Here is a 6999-nt window from a genome sequence, read left to right as displayed (position 1 = left end):
TATATATATATATATATATATATATATATATATATATATATATATATATATATATGAATATGTGCCTCACACCCAATTCAGGTGAGTTCTTCAGACATTGCTCTCTCTCTCTCTCCCCTCAACAAATCATTACTCTGCACCCACACACCCTTGTACTGTCTGCTGCAGACTTTTGCTGGGATTGTCCAGGAATGAAAAAGACCCACATCCATATATAGCTCATGGACTAAGCTGGGGATCACCTTGTTAGCTCTTGCCAGAACCATCCCAATGTCACAGATGAGCTGGTGACCTTCAGGTGGCCAATTAGAGGGCTATTTACCTCCTCACCTGGTGTTACAGATCAGAACACTCTTGTAACCTTATTATAAAATCTATCCAATTCTCAGAAATTGAAAGACCAACATCCTCTCAGATCACAGATTTTGTTTGCTTGTTTCTTTTTGCATTACTGTGTGCTTACAGGCATACTCACACATACATATATCCACTCTAAAGAAGAAAGCTCATGTTTTAAGCTAAATATGGTACTAGTATTCTGAAATATATAATAGCTGTAGAATGATATGCTATAGTCATTTCCTGATATAGAATGCAAGCCAAAAAATACATCCTTTTAAGAACTAAATTCTGCACCAGCTATATTTCTACTATGATATTTTAGTGCACCCATGTTACTATTAAGAATTTTTAAACTACCACCTCAAATATCCTTACAGCCAAACTACTACTATTGGAAAGGAACTTGTCCAATTCTTATTGCTTCTCCTTTCCTTTGAGATGGGAAACCAACTGATCCAAAATCAATTGCTCAGATCTCCACTGTGGCAAGGAGATACAAGTTCAAAACTATTCATTAATACTCCAAATATGAGAAATACCCACAATGGACAAAACTAGGAATTTAGGGGGGGAGGGGGAGGACAGAAAGCAATGGTTTTCAAGCTCTGTATTTTCCCTGAGTAATTCAAAATGATTTTATAATGGTTTTTTCCAGGCCGTTAGCCCAAAATGTTGTCTGATACCTATTTTGAAAAGGAAAAAGAAATTAACCAGAAATCAGCCCCTGAATTTAGAAAGACAGCTATGCCTTTATATAGCAACCTTTTCATCTCTACCAGCATTGTAAATATATGTGTGTGTTATTTTTCAAATATATATATTTATTATTATTATTATTATTATTATTATTATTATTATTATTAATCAGAAGAACCACTGTCTCTACTTATAAGGTGAAATCTTCCCAGACAGGATCTTCATACAAGAAAATCAATCTCCTGTCTCAAATAGGGTCAACTGACCACCAAATTTCTTTGTGAAGTATCTTCTTTACCTACCATTCAAAGAAATGTTGAATACAAAGGGAGGAAGTAAACAATGTCCTCTACAAAAAAAGAAAGTATTTCACTATAGACAACAATGAGCCTTTCTCTCCAGAGTGGCAAAGACTTGTTCACTTATATTTTTAAATGGGTTGTTTAGAAACGAGACAAGCATCAAGCCAACTTCAAGTGGTGAGCCTCCATGAAGAAAAAAAGGTTCCAACAATTCTTGAATAGCAGACAGAAGGAAGGAAATCTCCCTACACATTTTTACTTATCCCCTTTCTGCCAAAAATATTCATATAGAAGTTCTCTGGGCAGCCATTCCTCTGAAAACTGAATCCTTAGTCTTCACATCTCATGCAAACCAATTTTGTGGTGGAAAATGTTAAGTCCAGACTATATTTAGGCAAAGTCTTCACTATTTCTTTATATCCAAACACAGAGTTCATCTACTTGTTCTGAAACTACCTAGTTGCTTAATTGAATGCAATTTTTCATACTTCTTTCAACATTTAGAAACCCATAGGATTTAGAAGAATTATCTGAATACTTTTTGCAAAACAATAATTCACTTTGAAGGTTGTTACTTGGATATTCCTGGAAAAAAAACTGTTTTGATATGTAGCTTGCTTTGACTAACTCAAAAATTAGAGAAAGTTTCAAGCAAAAAAGAAAGCAATTTCTAAGAGGAACACTTATTACAAATCTCTGGTTTCAGAGCTTAATGAGATTTGAGCAAAAACCGGGTATCTATATTAGTTCAACATGCATTTTCTGACAGTATTTAGTCCGCTAATCCACTCTGCACTTTCTAAAAATCACAAATGAAGGTTATGTGCCGAATCATGGGACATGCCATGCAAATCTCCTTTCACCTTACATCTCAAAACTCTCCCAGGTTTCAGGATTCCAGAGCAGTTACATGTGTGTTTATGAAGGAAAAACCAAAGAGTTGTTGGAAGAGTTCAGAGTCAGGTCAGGGATTCAAGGATGGACCAAACAGCAACGTGTTTTTTTGTCCCCCACACAAATTATGATCAAAAGCCATGGCAAATACATACATACATACATACATATGCCTATCAGAGTTATTGTCATTCCCAAGAATTGGTTTTCCTCTCCCAACGTTGCTGTTTGGGTCAGTGTAATCGCCTCTACCCCACTTGAACAAACTAGAACGTTGAAGCCATCCCTGAAATGCCCCTCTCCTCTGCACTTTGACCTATTTCCAAGTCTTCTCATTATCCATGCAGGTTATTCCTCAGGGTTAGCCCTTTCTCACCATTGCCACAGCCATCTGCCTACTCATTCCTGAGTGACTAAGACAACTTCACACCTGGCTCCCAACCTTACTCCAGCCCCTGCCACACGAATCCAGAGGCCACACCACTGTTAAACCAACTGCTAAACCCTGGTTGGTGTCTTCAAGTCTTTCTGTTTGTTGAATCAAGAACGGTCCATGATCTAAATTCTCCTCTCCTGCTTTCATGTTACTGCAGCCTTCCCAACTGTGGGAAAGATGCGTAGATGTCCCCCAGTATCCACGGTCTTCTTTCTTCCTTTAGTAATGGAACAGCCAATTATAGCTGGGCATATCACCACCTGAATAAAGGCTAATTCTTCACTACTCCTTTGCAACCAGCTGTGCCCCTGCAATCAAGTTCTGGCCAATAAGATACGAACAGAAGTGTTACGTGCAAGCTCAGGGTCCTGCCCTGAGTGCCCTGCTGTTCCTCTCCTGTCCTTCACATTAACTAGGATGCAGATGTGATAGGAGGGTCAGCAGCAGCCATTTTAGACACAAAAATGAAAGCCATATACAGGGGACAGAGACACTCCACTAGCCCTACCAGTTCTCTGCTTTCAGATGGTTAAGGAAAGAGAAAAAAATTTCCATGTTGTCTAATTCATTGTTGTGTTTCCGTGCAGCAAACTCATCCATATCCTACCCCAATTTTCACCCAATACACCCTCGATTATTTGATAAAATTCAACAGTACTAATTTTCTAAATTTATTTGTAAATATATAAAACCACAGAAACTGGAAGAAAGGCCTGGATTTCTCATTCCAAATCGCATTTACTTTTGGCACCCAGCCCAACACACACCAGCAATACAGCAATATTCTCATCACTCCAAATCATTTTTTTAAATCTCTGGTTGAAATTAAAATATTTCTTTATACATATTAAACTTTCTGACTACAGTTGTTAGAAATCTAACTCAAAGAAACTTAAGAAAACAACAAAAAATTTAAAAATATGCATACTGTATCTAATGACTCCAGTGGCTCTCAGGAACGTCAGAACCTTCCCTCTCCCCGTTTCTCAAGTTCACTCTGCATGTCTGTCTCATCCTCTTACTACAAACCAGCTTCCTATGCTTCTCTGTTTGAAGGTGGACTCCAACATCCCAACCCTTCCAAGTTCTACATATTATAATCCATGCACGCAAAAAGAGAAACCCTTACTGTTCCTTATTGAGTTTTATCATGTGTAAACCCAAGCAGACCCTGAAAGCAGAGCTATACAAACTAAAATTGGCTAACCACTGTTAACACACTTGCTTTAAAAAAAAAAAAAAAGCACGCTGAGCCTTGGGAACATGTAAAGAGACCCCTAATAACAATTACAGTCCGTCTTGGTCAGCAGCTGAGGATGTGCACCTGGACCTGTGGTATAACTGGGATGCTCATCAAAGAGTTTGAGGAACACAAATTCATTCAGAGTGAAAGTTATAGGGAGATTCACTCCCTTTTCCATTGTTCCTAAGAACCATAAACTCAGTGTGCAAACGTAAGGAAGCAGCCAGCTAGGAGACGTCAAGAAAAGCCCAAACAATGTACTTAGTGTCCAAACATCCAATTTGCTACCATACATGCTTCTCCGTCCTCAAAACCTCAGGGGACAAGGCATTTCTTTGTCACTGCAAACCACATAAAAACTAGTGTGGCCCTAAATGGTCCATGTCATTCAGATTCTGATGCCCTCACTACTGGATAACAGGTTTTACAGAAATGGCCAGCTGCAGCAAGCTACTTGTTTACTTACAGGTTGGTTTGTTTTCGAAGGTCCCTTATGGGAATCACGATATAGCTTCAAAGTCTTCTAATTCTGCCCCTGATTTTATTCTTTTGGTTTCACATAATTCCTTTTAAGCCCCAAATCTCTGGGTTCTGAGGAGTGTGCACGGATGCTACACACTTTTGTTGTAAATCACACTAATGGATACCTGCTTTTTCTCATCTAATCCTTTCAACAGATTTGAGATAGAAATTATTATCCCCATGTTTTTAATCAACTTTATTAAGGTAGTTTATGTACAATAAAATGCATCCATTTTAATTTCACAGTTCAATGAATTTTGATAAATATATACATCTGTATAAATATAACCAAAATCAAGGTATAAAACATTCACCACCCCCAAAGAGCTCCCTTGTATGTACCCCATTCAAGTCACTTTCCCCCTCCAATCTCAGAAAGCCTTGGCCTCAGACAACCACTGATAACTCTTTCTTCATTAGAAATTAGCCTCTAATGTTTCATATAAATGGTGCTCTTTTGTGTCTGACTTTTGTATTCTTTTGTATGACTTTTCTTTTGCTCAGCATTATGCTTTTGCAATTCATCAATGTTTTTGCCTATATCATAGTTCATGCCTCTTTATTGCTGAGTAGTATTCTGGTATATAGATATACCAAATTTGTTTATCCATTTCATGAGTTGATAGACATTTCAGTTGCTACAGTTTTAGGTTATTATGAATAAAACTACTACAAATATTTATGTGGACATATGTTTTCATTTCTCTTTGGTAAATGCCTATGAGTGAAATTTCCGGTTCAAATCATAAGGGTATCCTTAGCTTTATAAAACACAGCAACACTTTTTTCCCATAATGGTTGTATTGGTTGTATTACTTTATATTCTCAGCAGGACTTAGTATGGTTAGTCTTTGTAATTTTAGCCATTCTGTGGATCTGTACTGGTATGTCATTGTGGGTTTGCTTTTCCTTGATGAATAATGATGCTGAGTACCTTTCCATGTTCTTATTAGCTATTCATATATCTTCTTTTGGAAGTGTCTGTTCAAATGTTTTGCTCAGTTTTAAAAATCACTTTTGCCCTTAATGAGTTGTAAGAGTTTTTAGATATTCTGTATACAAACACTTTATCAAACATATATATTTCGACCATTTCCTCCCAGCTATGCCTTCTTTTTTATTTTTTTAATAATGTCATTCAAAATTCATACATTGTTAATTTTGATGAAATCCACATTTATCATTTTTAATTTTATTGTTCATACTTTTTTCTCCTCTATATAAGAAATCTTTGCCTAATCCAAGGTGAAAAAAACCTTTTCTCCTATTCTCTTCTAGAAGTTTTATGATTCAGTTTTTTAAAATTCCATAATCCACTTTGGGTTAATTTTTATGTATGATGTGAAGCAATGATCAATATTCATCTTTCCACATGAAAATACATTTATACCATAATTTTTAAAAATATTCTCCTTTCCCCTATTAAATTTTCTTGGCATCTTTATCAAAAATCAATTGACCATATATACGGTAATCTATTTTTAGAATCACTGTTGTGTTTCTTTGTCTGAACATATCCATATGTCTGTCCTTATGCTAACACCACACTATCTTGAATACTGTATTCTTATGGTCAGTCTTGAAGTCAGGTAATTATTCCTTTATTGCAAAACTACTTCAAATTTATTAGGTATGTTCCATTTCCATGTTCATTTTAGAATCAATTTGCCATTTTCTATTTTAAAAAATGCATACTAAGATTTGATTGAGATTATAATGAATCTATAGATTAATGTAGGGAAGAGCAACATCTTAACAACATTGAGTCTGATACATGAACAGGGTTGATCTCTCCATTTGTTTGTCTTCTTTATTATAGCACGTCAATTATTTTGTAGCTTTTCATATGTAAGTATTATACATATTTTGTTAAATTTTTTACTAGTTATTTCATGGGTTTTGATGGTATTCCAAATGATATCTCTAAAATGTTAATATCCAATTTTTTTGCTAATATATAAAAGTACAATTGATTTTTGTAGATTGACCTTATATCACACAACCTTACTAAACTCACTTATTAGTTCCAGTGATTTTCTTGTAGATTCCTTTCTTTTTTCAATAGATATGATCATGACACTTTTACTTTTTCCCTTCCAATCTATTGTATACGTGTTTTATTTTTTCTTCTTGCCTTATTACACTGGCTATGATATCCAATGAAATGTTAAACAGAAGTGGGGGATGCAGATATCCTTCCTTATACCTGATCTTAGGGAGAACGTCTTCAGTCTCTCACCATTAAATATAATACTAGTTGTAGGTTTTTCATAGATGCTCTTTATCAGGTTTAGGAAGTTCCCTTTTTATTACTAGTGTTCTCAGAAATAGAACTGATTTTCAAATGTTAAACTATTTGTTCATTCCTTGGAATAAATCTTACACAGTTGTGGTGTATTATCATTTTTATATACTATTCAACTCAGCTTACTAAGGTTTTGTAAAGGAATTTTTGTATCTATGTTCATGAAGGATATTACTGGTCTATAGTTTCCTTTTCTCAAAATGGATTTTTCTGATTTTAGTATCAAGATAATGCTGGTCTCATAAAATGAATTGGAAAA

This window comes from Hipposideros armiger, unplaced genomic scaffold, assembly GCF_001890085.2.
Source record: "Hipposideros armiger isolate ML-2016 unplaced genomic scaffold, ASM189008v1 scaffold_2, whole genome shotgun sequence".
Taxonomy (NCBI): domain Eukaryota; kingdom Metazoa; phylum Chordata; class Mammalia; order Chiroptera; family Hipposideridae; genus Hipposideros; species Hipposideros armiger.
This window is presented reverse-complemented; position numbering follows the sequence as displayed.